Source organism: Pleurodeles waltl, chromosome 4_1 (assembly GCF_031143425.1).
Source record: "Pleurodeles waltl isolate 20211129_DDA chromosome 4_1, aPleWal1.hap1.20221129, whole genome shotgun sequence".
NCBI lineage: Eukaryota > Metazoa > Chordata > Amphibia > Caudata > Salamandridae > Pleurodeles > Pleurodeles waltl.
The window spans coordinates 475,562,473-475,578,488 of NC_090442.1; the positions used below are offsets into that span (position 1 = coordinate 475,562,473).

General features: G+C 47.1%; 1 protein-coding gene across 4 annotated transcripts in view; it reads left to right on the top strand.

The window, feature by feature from the left end:
* Positions 1-270: 270 nt before the first annotated feature.
* The window catches only part of PPFIA2 (PTPRF interacting protein alpha 2), a 1,804,029-nt gene continuing 1,788,283 nt past the window's right edge, over positions 271-16,016 (top strand). Inside the window, exon 1 of one of the 4 annotated variants that reach the window (XM_069228760.1) lies at positions 271-558. The gene's annotated coding sequence lies outside the window, so the exon portion shown is untranslated. The remainder of the gene's footprint in view (positions 559-16,016) is intronic. The other 3 variants (XM_069228762.1, XM_069228763.1, XM_069228761.1) reach the window with 3 other exon arrangements.

Genomic DNA, 16,016 nt, shown 5'->3' on the forward strand with positions numbered 1-16,016 from the left:
AAAAGCAATAATCTGAATTTGTGCCAGACAGACTTGTGAATGAGGGGAGATCAGGTGTATTTTTGACGCTGGCCTGAGTTTTTTTTTTTTGGTAAATATGATCTCTACTTGAGAAATTAGTGCAATATGTATTTTGTTGGAGGGATGTGGAAATACTTGCTAGGTCTAAGAAAGGAATCCGTCCTTACAAGACCCACCTTCTTCTTGCATCGATGTTCCAATTCCGAAGGAAAGGGATGCTGGGGCTTTAAGAGCCACCTCCCCTCCTCTGCTCCTAACAATGGTTTCTACCGGCCTCTGATTCCCAGAGCAAAAAAGAAAAAAAAGAAGTAGTACTATGCCATTTTTCCGGTGGAGGCTTTGGCTTCTCGGTGCTGAGATGTGGAGCTGCCGGCTGCTCCTGGAGCAGGGAGAGGGTCACTGTCGGGCGTGATGGAGGGTCAGGAGACCGGCTGCGCTCTGAGTCGTGTGTGTGAAAGAGGATGAACCAAGCAGCGGCCGCTGGAGACTGCAGCTCTAACTGAACCGCTGAAGGAGGAGAAGGAAACCACGGGCTAGGTACTGCCGGAACCGGCGTTTCTCACCTTCGTACCCCCTCGCTAAGAGCCCCACCCCAGACAATGCAACTACACATATCCCCTACCTTCTCACATCTTATCATGACTTCCACTGTCGGCAGACCTCCCATGGAATCGCTGCTTCCATAGCTTTCGTTTTCAGTTTTTGCATGCTGTGTATGGAAGAACATATGGTGGCATTATTTCAAATGAGGGTGATATGCTAATGTATCTCTAATTGCATCCATTAAGAACGACACTATAGTCTGCCCAGATTCTGGAAGGTAAAGGGTTAAGTAGTAGGAGGAATATGCATGATGTAATGCAATAGAGACAATGGAAAGGACTTTCCTTATAGACTAGCACAGTGAGGGTGCACAGGAGCAGAGGTATTGCAATCTGGGAATACAGTCTCGACGTGGAAATAGCACCGCCCATTAGCAACAGCTGCGCCATCCCCGTGCAAGCGTGCTCCGAAATACAAGGTTGTTGAGACAATACAAAGGGATTTGGAGGATAACTGTCCCGAAAGGGTGAAGGGGCGGGAATATAGACACCAGTTAGTCTGATACATAAAAGTTCAATGTTTTACATTGCTCTTTGTGCCGAACGAATTCCGCTTCTAAGCGCTGTAGATAACAGATGCTACCATCACCCAATTTAGACACTGATATATTTATAATGTACAGCCTGCGTGAAAAGCCTATTAGAGAATGTTCAAGATTGATTAAAGGAAAAAAAAAACATCACTTGAGGGATACGGTCATTAGAGTGTGACTCGCGCTATCCTTCTGTGATAGCATTTTCTAGAAGAAAGAAGTTTGCCGGTCTACTGTATTCTTGTAAAGAAGCAGCCGTCTTTGACCTGTTCCCGTCTAGTCTGCAGTGATGGACAGGCGTCCCAGGGGAGTAGCTCCAAGCATCTACCCATCCAGGAGACCTCAGGCTAAGTTTAGGCACCAGAAAGCAGAGCGGTCTGTGGAACTGGGCCGCCGTCGATGGCACTATTCCGAAAGTACCGGGGAGAAGCACTTGAGACGAGTGCTCTCTGTGCATCGTTCCATTCATGTTTTGCGAGAGCGTAGGAGTGGGGATGCATACGGAGTGGAAGAAAGTACTCACGCCTGTTAGACCGTTGTCTGTTCTTTGTTTCTGCGGTGCCTTCGTGCCCTGTGGCATAAGGATTTAGAAAAGGCAGTGTCAGGGCTACTGAGCAAGCTCTAGGTAGCACCTGCTAACCCAGGATAGCCTAACTGACCTCTGTGATCGTGGTCCCTGCTAACGAATATAATGATGCCCTCAAAAGCAAGGCCTTCAGGTTCACCTCTACTGTTTTATGCGTAGAAGACAGAGACAGACGTCCTGTCGCGGTTATGTAACATTACATAGTGATAATAAAATGGTTCTTTACGCAAAATTGTTTTATATTTAGAAGTGCACAGTTTATGGGATGTAACATTTACGTGTGTGTCGTTGTACATTCAGAAGCTCTTGGTTTGCCGTCTTAAAATTGCTAGTCTATTGTACTGTTAGCAGAAGCCCCAGAAACGTGTATCACATCGTTCTAATCGTCAAATTACTAGTTTTGCTCCTGGTCAATCAAGTCAGCAGTCATTGCTTTGCACGTGCTTGGTGACCGTTCCCCTTTAAAGGGGATGCATTTGTACGTCACGTGGTGGTATGCACATAACATCTGACAGCCCTCGCATCCCAGACCAATACGGTCCCTCCCCTTCTTGTAACCTTTCAGTCTTTCGAAGACCTCATAAACGTTATTACTTTTTTTTGGGTGGTGGGGCTTGTCAACTGAAAATGATAGGTGCTGAGACAAATGTTTTCACAAAGCTTGCCTTTGCTGTGTTGAGAGTGTCACTGTGACAAGATTTCATTCAGGAGTCCCTTATTTAGCAGTCTGGCAAGCGAAGTCACACAGGTGACATTTCCAGTCTGCAGGCACAGGCCCATAATTCTCTTCACGCACTCCCCACCTTCTTGTAATCGATGTAAAACACATTATCATGTGTGTTGGCATTTGAAGGTCGCTCACTAGACATGCATGGTAGCTGACAGCAGTTTCCCAGCTGAATAAGGCCTGGCTGGAGTTAATTTTTCCTGAGGTGTTTTTTTTTTCTTTCCCCCTGGTATGTTCCTTTATTCTGCTTTCTGTTGCGGAAATGTCACTAGGCGGAACATACTTGAGGCTGAAAGTGTAACCAAACCCTCCCCTAATTAGGGGTTAACTACATTCTTGTCCGCCATAACGGTTGTGCCAGTACTCTTGCCTCCCAGGCTGGATACAGCAGTATTTATTATTCCCTGATTAGAATCCCTAGCAGGTATTGAACTCAAACAGAGTGCACCAGTCTTTTGTGGGATGCCACTGCGTTTAATGTGCCACTGTAGGAAGTGAAGTAGTGGCTCTGTTTATTGTTCCTCAGGAGGATGCATCGGTTTTCATTATACATTACCAGAATGAACTGCCTTTTTTGTTGTACCTTAGCAGAATCCACAATCATCTACCTCTGCCCTGCAGGATGCATCAAAATGTTGCCATCCACAGGAGAATGCAGCATCATTTGTCTCCCTCAGCAGAGTGTGGCGGTTTTTACTGAAACCTAGCAGGATGGGTCCCCATTCACTGCCCATTAGCAGAATGCACCATTCTTTATTTTTCATAAATCTGTTTATTATTAAAGTTTTATTACAACATTACATCATTTATATGAATCAACATTTTAATACAATGCGTTGTGTAGCATCAGTAGTGCAACCACTATTCGACTGAGATATAACAGGGCATTGCATTATAATTTACAGCAAACCGCTCATGCTTGGCCTTTTTTCTGGGCCATCTATAGACTGTGTCCAGCAGCGCTTACCCGTTTAAGATACTCTACCAGTGCTCTCTTAATATGCCTTTGTGAACTTAGTGGGGGGCACTCTGCATAACATTTATTGGTGAGCGTGTCATTTGGCAACATTCACTTGTGCAACGCTTTTTCAACCTTAGAATTGTGGATCGAGTGTCATTGTTGAGTAGACAGATTTTATTAGCTCTGTATGAACTAACCATGTAAACTAATAACAACTACTGGTTGCGGACATCTATACTATTATTTTCCACACATTTGCTTCCCGATCAGGCTGAGGGCTAAACTGCATTATTTCAGCATGTCAGCGGAGAGGTTAGGCCAGGCGTCAGGTTCAATAAACTATGCCTTACTGTCTTCTAGCAGTGCATCAGAGCTCACTAATACCCACACTTAATCTCTCAGCGCAGCACAACATTCCCCTAATGGACACTCAGACGAACTAATCCAAACCTCCTTCCTCCGTATCCCCGCCCACTCCCCGCAATCTTATCATCAGCTCTTCCCAGCTGGTCGACAGTGGAAATTGCGCGATCCCAGCACCTCCTCCCTCCTCAGTGCTGCACCCTCTGCTCCTGCCCATACCTCGAGGGAGCGTCTCCAGGCTTGCACCGGCAGAGGGTCCGGCGACTTCCACGTACGAGTCACCAGCCGCTTCACCACAATGAGTCCCAGGTCCGTGAAGCGCACCTCCGCTCTGTGCCTCTTACTTCTAGGGAATAACCCCATTATGCACGCCTCCCAAGTGAAAGGGATCTGTCGAGCCGTGCAATCAGACAGACTATCAATTACCACCCTCCAATAGGAGCACAAACTAGGACAGGACCACACTATATGTAACAAGTCTGCGCCAACCTCATGACATCGGGGACAAGCCGTGTCCCGACGGGCAAACTATTTGTTCACATGGGCTGGTGTAAGGTAGGCTCTGGGGACCAAATAGTACTGTATGAGGCGAAATCTGGAATTAAGGGGTATGTTAAGGTGTCCCGAAAGGGCTGACCTCCACTACGCCTCCGCCATTGGACCGCCTACATCCACCTCCCACACCGCATGCAGCACCTCACTCTCCAGGGCAGTGTGAATTTGCAGCGCATCTGCAAGCCAACTAATCAAGTGACGACCCGGCCAATCACTTGTAAATATTGAATCAGTAAATGAGTGGGAGGAGCTACCGAGATATCTCCCCACCCGATCCTCAGGGCCCGTAACAAGGAGTTTTATAGTAGGAACTGACTGGGAGGCAGCCCCAGGTCCTGAAGCCTAGCGAACGGGAGCAACTGACCCTCCTCATAAAGATCGCCCAACGTGCACAGTTCTATTTTGTGCCACGCACGCAATTCGGAGTCCGACGTGATCCTGGGGCCCGCGGTGTGCCCGAAAGTGACCTGTGCCGGCGCAAATGGGACCACCTGTCACGTCAGTCGAAGGGATCTACGAAAGCATATATGGGCCACTCTGAGGAACAACTGTCGCTGAGTCGGCGCACATGTAAGCGGGTGGAACAGGTGCTGAACCTGGAGCAGTGACCAGGGACCTCTCTCCGATGCTGTGTCAGCCAGCTGGGCATCCGCCAGCTACTTGGATACCCACTGAAGCTGGGCCGCCAGGTAGTAGTGCTCCATGTTAGGGACTGCCAGACCGCCCCTATCGGGCGGCAGGCACAACTTCTTTAGGGCAATTCTGCATCGGCCACCGTTCCAGAAAAAGTCTCTCAGCCCCGTTTCCAGGGCCCTAAAGAAACCAGGAGGAAGAGAGTGTGGGAGATTGGAGAAAAAATACAGGAGGCGCGGCAGGACGACCATCTTCAGGAGTGCTATTCTGCCCGCCACCGATAGCGGCAGCGTCCTCCAGAACGACATTTGAGACCTAACCGAGGACACCGCTTTGGTGAGGTTGGCCTCAAGCAAATCCTTCTCACAATGGTAGACTCGGATGCCCAGATACCGGAACGCGCATGGCTGACACGGAACAGGGCTCCCGGCCAGACTAATCTCGGGGTCCGAGAGTCCCGGATCAAAGGGAAAGAGGTACGACTTAGACCAGTTTACCCTAAGGCCGGATAACATCGCAAAGCGTTGCAGGAGTAGCCCAACCTCTGGCGGGATCTGCGTGACATCTCTGAAGTACAGAAGTAGGTTGTCAGCATACAACAACACTATGTGCAGACCGTCCCCAAGAGGGATTCCCCAGTTAGTCCCCTTTCCACGCAGGGCCGCCGCCAGAGGCTCCATGGTGAGTGAAAACAAAAAGGGGGAAGGGGACAGCCCTGCCTCATGCCTCTGCACACATGAATCGGCTCGATATCACAGACCCCAACTTTACCCGGACCTGCGGTTTGGTGTATAACAGCTTAACCAGGCGAGTAAAGGACGGTCCTATACCAAACCGCCGCAACACTCTGAACAGGTAGGGCCATTCCAGGGAGTCAAAGGCCTTTTCCAAATCTAGGACAAGGCAGCCCGCCCTCGGCCAACCCCGCCCTGCGTACTGCATGACCCAGAACAACCTTCTAATACTGTGCGAGGTGTCTCTCGCCGGGACAAACCCGTTTTGATCAGGGTGGATTAGACCTGGCACACTTGGCGCCAGTCGCATCTCCAGCACCTTTGTTAATATTTTGTAATCAGTGTTCAGCATTGCCAGGGGCTGGTACGATCCCATCTCCACAGGGTCCCTCCCAGGTTTGGGAAGGGAAACAGCACCTCCCTTTGAGTGGCTGACAGGCAACCCCTCCGGTCAGCTTCCTCATACACACAAAGCAACCTGGGTGGCAACTTCAGCGCGAAGGCTTTGTAAAAGTCAACTGGCAGACCATCTGGACTCGGCGTTTTACCGGATGCAAGTTCACGAATACTAGACTTTATCTCTTCAAGGTCAAGAGGTGCCTCAAGTGCCCCCACTTGTTCGCCCCCTAAGTGCAGTAGTTCCATCTCAGCGAGAAATGCGGTGGAGTCGTCGTCCCCAGGAGGGGTCCCCGAGGCATAGAGCATCCTGTAATGCCTCGCAAACTCAGCTTGTATCTCCCCGGGTGCGTGTACCAGTCCCCCCGCCTGCGAACGGATCTCCACTATTGGCCCCCTCTCACTATATCGGCGGATCAACCAAGCTAATAGTTTACCAGCTTTATCGGCCGAAGCATGAGTTCTCGCAGAGTGCGCAGCATAGTTCAAACATCGCAGGCGCTCGAGGAGCGACAGCTGCTCAGCACGTACCGCTGTTAGTGTCGAGTTCTCAGTCTGACTGCCAGTTACCTCCCCCTCCGGTCGTAGCAGAACTCGCTCCACCCGGGTCAGGTCGCGTTCAACGGAATGACGCAGATTACATTGGGCCCCCAAACAATGCCCCAGGACAAAGACTTTGAATGTGTCCCACTCCACCAAACTCAACGAGGCCGTGCCATCATTGAGCTCAAAATATGCTGGGATCGCAGCACTCAGTGACGCTCTGAACGCAGCGTCCTCTAACATTTCCGGCCTCAGCCTCCAGGTAGGCACAGCCGGACGGTAGGTCTCCCAGCTCGGGCTCACTAGCAGTGGGTAGTGGTCCGAATGCGTGTGCCCCAAGTAGTTCGTGCTCCCTATTACAGAGGCCAGGTTAGGAGTGCAGAGCATTCTGTCTAAGCGTACATGAAGGGAGTGTGGGGCAGAGTAGAAGGAATAGACCCTATCCTGTGCATGCCGCTGCTGCCATATGTCTACCAATTGCCATTGCTTTGTCCAGGTCACCAGACTGCTTGAGGCAGTCACCACTGGAGATGTGGGCAACGGGGGAAAGGATCGGTCCAGGTCCACATCAAGCACACTATGGAAGTCTCCACCCAGCAGCTATAGGAGGTCGCTCCAGCCTACCAAATGCTGAGACAGGCCATGTAGAAAGGATGTCTGGTCTATGTTCGGAGCATATATGGAGCCTAGTACAACAGCATGACCTGCCAACCTCACCCGAACCAGCACAATTCTACCCTGCGGGTCCGCGATCGGCTCCTCTCCTGCAAAGGGAGTGCCAGCTCTAATCCAAATGGGCGCGCCCCTAGCATACGCTGAGTGCCCTGCCGTGTACAGTTGCCCTCTCCAGCGTTGGCGCAGCCGGGGGATCTCCAGTACCACCAGATGTGTCCCTTTCAAAATGCCAAATGGATTGAGTGCCTTCTAAGATAGGAATAGATAGCGTATCGCTGCTTGGGAGTATGTATGCCTCTCACGTTCCAGGTAATCACTGTACATGAAGACGTATCGTAGGTGACAAAACCTCCTTCATCTCCCACCTCCCCTTCCCTCAGCATAGCACCATCCCGACATTTACCCACACCCAGCTATCGATCGGGTATGTAAGAGACGCCTTCCAGCAGAACCAAAACATAACTAATACCAGTAGAGCAGATAGACAACCCAACAATGAAAACAGTAGCGTGCAACCACACATAATGTGTCTCCACTAATAGGAGGATGGGGTAGGTCAACCCCACAGAGGAGCAATTCCAATACAAGCTATGTTACCCGGCTAAAGCAGATAACAGAACAGTAGAGGGGAGCATAGGGGGAGGTCCACATTTTTCATCCGCAAGGAAGCGCAGCGCACGAGAAAGGGCATCATGTCATCGGCCGCACACACGACCACACAATGTCAGACACACTCTCCCATCAACCGGATCCGCCCCCAGTTCATTTCCTTAATCCTACTGATGGGGATCTAGTTAACCAACAAAAGAGTTCCATCAATGTACAATTTCTCCATACAACTCAATAATCTTTTAAAAGAGCTCATCTGCCATGGCTGGTGTCACGGGGGGGCTCCTGGCGAGGCCCAACTCCGACAGGCGATCCGGCGTAACAGGTCGGTCACTAGCCGGCTGTGAAAGTTCAGTGTCGGATTCCGACGCCAGCGGGGATGCACTTGTTGCCGCAGCAGAATGAATTGCCTCTCTTCTCTCTTGCTTTAATTGTTCTAAATCTGACGTGCACGTCACAGGATTAGCTTGGGCTTCACCTCTCCTCTGGACACGCCTGGTTCGGCTGCGCCTGCCTCTGGGCACCGGCACGGTCTGCTCCGTAACTCCACTCGTGGCCAGCCCTGATGACTCAAGCCACTCCCATGCCACATCAGGTGTGGTAAAGAAGTGTGACTTGTTCTCCGCCACGACACGCAGCTTGGCAGGGAATAGCAAAGAGTAATTTAAGACGAGGGATCTGAGCTTGCGCTTCAGAGGCCGGTAGGATGCCCGGTCTCTCTGCACCGCTAGGGTATAGTCCGGAAACAGCAAGATCTGCACGCCATCCACCCGGAGGGGTGAGGCAGTCCTCACAGTTCGCAGTATAATATCTCTGTCTGCGTAGTGGAGGAGACGGATGATGAATGTGCGAGGAGCACTCCCCGGCAGTCTCGACCGCGCAGGAATCCGGTGGGCGCGCTCCACAGAGAAGAAGGTAGTAAGTCCACCCGTTGGTACCAGCCCTCTCAGCCAGTTCTCTGAGTAGGCCACTGTGTCCTGGCCCTCTGCACCCTTTGGAAGGCCCACAACTCTAATATTATTCCTCCAGGAGCGACCCTCCGCATCTTCCACTCGACGCTCCAACTCCGCCTCCCGGGCCTGTCTCTGGTCTCGCGGGTCTCACCAAGAATTCACAAGTTTGCAGCAGGCCAGATAGTCCCCAGATGGATACAGATGTGTGTCGGCTGCTCCCCGGGGGCCCGACCAGACCCTGAACACTCTCCACTAGCAGCTCCATTATTGAGCCTGAACAAAGGGCTTAGTCCTCCAGTGGGTGCCCCCTTCGCCACAGTCAGTTTCCTCAAATGCCGCCGGGGCCCGTCTGTTCCCAGAAAATCTCCACAGATTCAGCATGGGCTTACTCTCTGCTCCCAGGGGGCCCACACGAATGTTCTGCGTTCCTCGTCCCCTGGGGTGTTTTCTTTACCTCTGCGGGGGGACGGCCACCGCTGAAGGATCGTGCCTCAAGGGTGCTCCAGTCCAGGAGCACGGTCTTTGCCGCTCGTGCCATTCCCCTCCACGCGGCCGCGCCTCCCCGCGGCTCGGCAGGCCCGGCTCATGCGGACGCGGCTCAGCCCCGCTGCGCATCCACAGAGGGTCCGTTCTCGGCCCCAACAGGTTGCGGGTCCGTCGGGGCTCCGATTCAGTCGCCCGCAGGGTGATGCAGCTCCCCAGCCCCCTCAGATAATGACGGATAAGCCGGGCGCGACGCGGAGCTCTAGTAGCTCGAGTCCGCCATGTTAGACGGCTTGGCCACGCCCCCCAGAATGCACCATTCTTTATTGTGTAGAAAACCAGAGCACAACTACAAACATAGTGGGACGTCAAATTAGCATGTGCCTTGAAGTCGTGTTTAGTGATGTCATACCCTTTTAATATCCCTCATGCAAAAAGAAACCAGCCAACATCCCAGTCAAAATGAAGAAAATCTTTGCTATATATTATAACAATACATATACCCCTAATGTATACAACCACATGCAAACCAAAGCATATGCGCTTCAGTTTGTGGACTGTCAATGCAAAGCAGTACATTTTTAAGACAGTAAGCGTGCCTACATTTAAGGCATAAACTTTACATTTATAACCTTGTATTCTTTTAAATCAATAGACAAATGCATATATATATACTTTATGGACAAGTATAAAACCGATAATTGCATATATTGTTCAGGAAGCTACATATTTTTAATAGTGGCATCTATAGCTGGACTTAATGACGCTGCAATTTGCAATAGATTAAAATGTGACAAGGTGCATGAAGTTTATGGCCTTATGTGACATCCTGACTGCATTTACGCTTTATAAACAAAACATTTGTGAGAATTTTTAAGTCATGTATAATTTCTGTTTATCAATGTGTGCTTGAGTTTTGAAATGGCTGAAAAGGACAGCATGTTTGGAGTTTGGTAATTACATTATTAAACTAGTTTTAGAGAGTAAATTAAATGTGCAAGGTGTATTTTTTTAGATCTAAATTGTTGATAAACATCTTGTTACTCATATATTAACATAAACATAGGGTGAGCTCTGTTTTTTTTTTTTAACTGCAGTCATTGTCTTTGACAGACACAAACCTGAGCCCGACCCTAAGATGGCCGGCTGTTGTGTTTTACTTGAAGATGTCCTAAAGCCACCCCAAAGTCTTGATTCCACAAGGCTTCTGGTGTCTGTATACATTTTAATACACCTTAGATCTCCTTTTCATCCTGTCACCAGGCTGTTGCTTCTTTTAGTCATGTGAAGCAGCCAGACACAAGACTTCTGGTGTCTATCTACATTTTAATACACCTTATATCTCTTTTACATCCTGTCACCAGGCTGCTGCTTTTTTAGACGTGCTTTTGTTGTTTTCTTTTTTCCTTTACTTTCCGTGCTAATTACCCCCCTCTTTCATTTTCACCACCTGTTATTCAATCCATTCTCTTCTACTCATATTTTTTCCTTTACGTCTCTCATCTCTCTTTCTCGCTCCGTCTTGAGGTACCAATTTGTTTTCCTCTGTCACTGCGTGTTTCTCCTTACAAGTTTATCTCTTTTTGCCCACGACTTAAACATGAGTGTTTATTTACTTGTAGCCTTAAGCCGTAAGGCCACAAGTGGCAGCAGTTGGAGTTCCACTAGTTTTACTATGACTGGTTGCCATTCTTGTCAGTTAGCTTTATAATATTTCCATTCCATGATAGCCACCAATGACTGCATGGTTGATAAATTCCCTCTTGTATTACCTTACTACATTTAATTAGTGATAACTTTCATTTGGGAACCAGTTGGCTAAGTGTGGCATCTAAAGAATTACAATTAGAGCCCTTTTTAATGGCAAAGTCTGATTTTTAAGTCACAGTCTGAAAATGCCACTTTTAGAAACTTTACATTTTCTTGTCCCGAACATTTGGGGCTTGTAACTTGGGTCACATGACTATGTGTAGCTGGCAGTAGTCTTTGCATACTGCTCCCGGACGGTGAATCAAAGGGCAAAGTAGGTGTTGGTAGGAGGGACCATCTCTTACTTGATAAGTGGCTGATGCTTGTACATCACAAGGCCTCTACCACAGCACACTCACAAAGAGTTTGACATTATTCTTTTGAGTCCCCAGACAAATGAGGGACAGGGCAGAGAGGAAGGAAATTCCGAACCCCTCTGGGGTGGAATACTCCAGAACCTTCTCCTACTTCAAAGCTGGCACCAAGTATAAATATTGGACCCTTACACCCAACTCTTCAGTACACCTCTGGAAGACTCAGAAGGACTGCTGTGCTGCACTGCTGGAAGAAGGACTGTTGCTCTGTTACCCTGCTGCCTAAATGAAAAGGAGTAGACCTACACCTTGATCCTACACCACCAGAGTGATTCCCAGGGATACGTTGCTGGCTTTCTGATCAGAGCCATAGGGGCAGAAAAGGCTCTAACCACCTTGGACCCAGCATCTGAACTCTGCTGTGAGTCTTGTCCCCCCTCCAAGTGGTGCCATTCCAGTTCTGGACCCTTGCCAGTGGGCTTAAAGATGTTCTGCCAGCCTAGCTTTGGTCCCAGAAGGACCAGTGCAGCACAACGCATTGGCTTGCAGTCCTGCATCGCAACTGCTGCATGACGCAACCCTTAATGCAAGACCTCCACAACCCATCAGAACTTCTGCTGCAACAGGCTGTACTTCACATCGCAAACCCACAGCTCCTCAGAACTGCTTTTGTGTGACTCATCCTCAGTGCCGTACTCCATACCAGTGCCTGTAGCCCATCAAAACTGCTGCTGCATGATTCTTCCTTGATGCAGGATTTGCAATGCTCTACAATCAGGATTTAAGGTACTTTGCTCAGCTAACCTAACTTGGTCCTGTGTCTGGCCCTCGCGCCATCGCAGTCAGCCCGAACTTGTGACTTTGCCCCAGTCTGGCACGACCGGATATCCACAGTTGGCACTTTGTGCTATTAGGCATTGTTTTATCTTTAAAATTCCATATCTCCAGGTCTACTGCTTGGATGTTTGTCATTTGGTCTCAATTTATTTAATTTTACTCTTCCTCTTTGTCTTGTGTTTTCACTTTATTACTGTTTAAAGTGCAGCACAAATACTTTACAGATTACCTCTAAGTTAAGGCTGACTGCTTTGTGCCAGGCTACCCGATAGTTAAGCACAGATTAATTTGGGGTTTGGTTGTGACTTCACCTGGTAGGAACTATAGTTGCTGCTTGAGTAGGTTTCTCCCCCCCTCTCCACAACCAGTAACTCTATTTCCTACACCTGGGAATCTCCCTGTTCACTAAATCAGTGTGGGGGGATAGTAGAGTAGTGTTCTGCAGCACTGTGAGCTGCATCCCAGGCAAATTAATGATTACAAAAATAGGGGGTTAGCACAAAGCACTCTAAGTTCAGAAACCTCCTTTTTTATAAACAAAGTGGTCACCTGGATGCTAATTTGGAATATGGTCATGAAACCAATCCCACATTGACAACAAATATTGACTGAATCTGTGATTGGTGTTAGTTAATTTCTGCAAAAATATTGGGGGCCTAAAGAAAGCGTCATTTAGTGCACTGAGTGCAAAAACCTGCCAATCAATGAAGAAACACATATACTTATAAACCAGACAATGCTTGTCTTAAGTAGTTAACTCGCTTGCTGTTTGATTTTCTTTCCTGCCTTCTTTCCTTGTTAAGCCATGTAAGGGTGAATGGTGGGCAATTAAGAGATTGAAAGATCGCCTCCTTCTGGGCCATATTTAGGTCAAGCACACAAGCGATTTGACCTGTTGTAAGTATTGTGGGCTTTTAACCACACCCACTGCATGCCCATCACACTCACTTGCTTGTGTGCTTACCTTTCAAAAATCCTTTGTCATCATTGTTAAATGCTTTACTTTTGTCCCTCCTTGGGGCGGTTTTGTTACCGCCGTGACGACTTCCCCGGTTATATGTATAATTGAATGATTGCCGATACATTTGACTGCAAGCAAACTTTTTTCTTTTTGAGGTTCTCCTTCGCACTCATGCTAGCCATGACGCTTTGAATTGGCTCACTTATGTCAACTGTTTTACTTTTCATTTTCAATTTAAGTGGCAAGAAAAGTGCAGTTAGGAATTTACAATGCTAACAGCTCAAACTCGAGCAAACGTGAGACCCATTGCATTGCAACTGCTTGTTTGACATGGAGGACTAAACTAGCGGGACAGAGTTGAAAATGCTGAGGTCACAACAAGTCAATCAGAAGCCTTGCACCTTTACAAAATGTGAGCAGAGCAGATGAGGTGGTTGGTCAGAATTGGACACCCCAAACACCTCTCAGGCTAAGGGAGACTGAATCCCTCTTCTGAAAATAATAGGGGCTCACTACTTTCGCTTACATCTCTGATTTATGCACTACGCGAAACAAATGTAAAAAAAAAAAAAAAAAGAAATTCTCCTGAGGAGAAGGTGTCGCCCTTGCACTGCACCCTTTGGAGTAGGGTCCACTCTGCACAGTTTATTGTACCAAATGTGGTACATTCCAGAAAAATTTGCAACTTAAGTGATGTGTCCTTTTATTAATCATCTGTTCTTAATAGGACATATCCGTTGATCATTCTATTGGAATATTTCTTTTGTGACCTCAGTGCATTTCGGGCATACAATTGCCATTCTCCCTTTTCTTATAATCAATAGTTTGAATAATTTTCAAGCCACTAACATTCTAAACTATGGCGTCATTTTCCTGACCATGTGTCAAACGTGAGAATGGTATCTAAAGTCTTAAACATTTGATAAAGCCATTGATTATGGAAACACTGACCACGTGAAAAAGGGTACTGTATGCCCGAAATTCATTGAGATTATATCATCACAAAATAATACTAAAACAGAGAGAGAGAGAGACACTGATATAATTCGCATGTTATTCTTGGGTTCTTGAAGTTGAGTGCTACACGGTGTGGGCCACCTTTCCCTGTTTGTGGAATGATATCCCTACTTCTGTTCCCTTAAGGTCCTATTCATAGAATGCTTTATGTAAAGTTGGTGCTTCAAAGTCACACTCCCATTTACTTTTCATCACGAATCATCAAGCCAGGAACTATATCAGTGGTTCCCAACCTGTGGTCTGGGGACCCCTGGGGGTCCGCTAAGCCTTCTCAGGGGGTTCGTGACTGCTTAGAAAATTATATAACATTAACAGATTAGGTCCCCAGCTTTCAGTAATGACTCACGGGGGGCAGATTTCAATAAGGATTAAGTGGGGGTCCCCAGGTTCCAGTAATGATAAAACGGGGGGGGGGGCACAGAAGTCAAAAGGTTTGGAACCACTAAACGATATCATTCTCTGTACATTTATGTGTTAAATTATTGCATATTTCATGAAATCTTCGAAAAATATAATTCGAAAATATTTGGGCCGAATTACTTGTGCAACAAAAAGTTCTGAGTTTTACTTTATTCTTAGTGTCAAATTGCAAAGCACATTTTTTTAACGTTCTTTTGGTCTAGGGATTTTTGAGGCATAGGCCGTAAGAGGAGAAATCTGTGCTTAATTGACTGATTTCTTATGTATTATAAATGTAATGAGATCTTCTTTGTTGAACCCCCTCTGGATCGTCCACAGTATCTTGACTTTCACCCTTCGATATATTACCTGGATTCAAAGACCAACCAAAGTGTGATTGGGCTGAGGCACTATGCTACCAAAAACCTAGTAGGTGAGCTACACCATTCTGCAGCCCCTGCAGTACAACGAAAAGGCATTTTGCGAGGCCAAGATATACCCCAATATGTGCAAACACTGGACAACCCACACAAAGACTTTGGTGGTATTTGAAATAAAGAATGTGGCTTTTAATTAAGTAATGATTGTTTTCAGCACATTTCACCTGTAGTCATTGTTTCACAGGAAGAATGAAGCGTATTTATTGTTCTCAGGTGGAAAACACAAGCATGGTTTGTATGGTTTCCAGTAGGCCTGGTTTTCTTCTCCCTACCGTAATAAATGCTTTAGTAATATTTATTGGGCCCTAATGAGATACAAATGCATGCATTGTTCTTTTTCTGTATTATTATTATTATTATTATTATCATTATTCTTAATATTATTATTATTATTTACCCACCAGCTTCTGCAGAAGTGCAAATACCATATGGTACACTTCAAGCTTATAATCACAATGTCATATCTGATCAGCATATTAAAAATGTAATCTTTTTAAAAGCGAATAAACAACTTAGAATGTATGTTATCAGTAGCAAGTCTTTACAATATCTGCTTTATATAACCGAGTAATTGCATTGCTTGCTGTGCGTATATTCCCCCCTTTCAAACAATGGAAACAAATGATGTTCTCTGGAAGGAACCAACCCGCGACGTGTAACTAAACATGTCATATCCTGTAAAGGGCAACTGCATAATGTACATTCTTTAACATGACTTTCGCTTCAACAAATAGTTTTCTCCTATCTAAAGATCTCCTGACTAATTTAGCATAACATATTAGGTTAACCCATACTTGTTGCTGAATAAAATTATGTATGACTGAGGGTTACCCTGGAACAGACCGGAATTAAACACTATTTTGACAATGGTTGTAATCGTGAATGTTGCAACACGATTTAGCAGTTTTCTTTTATCATACTTATA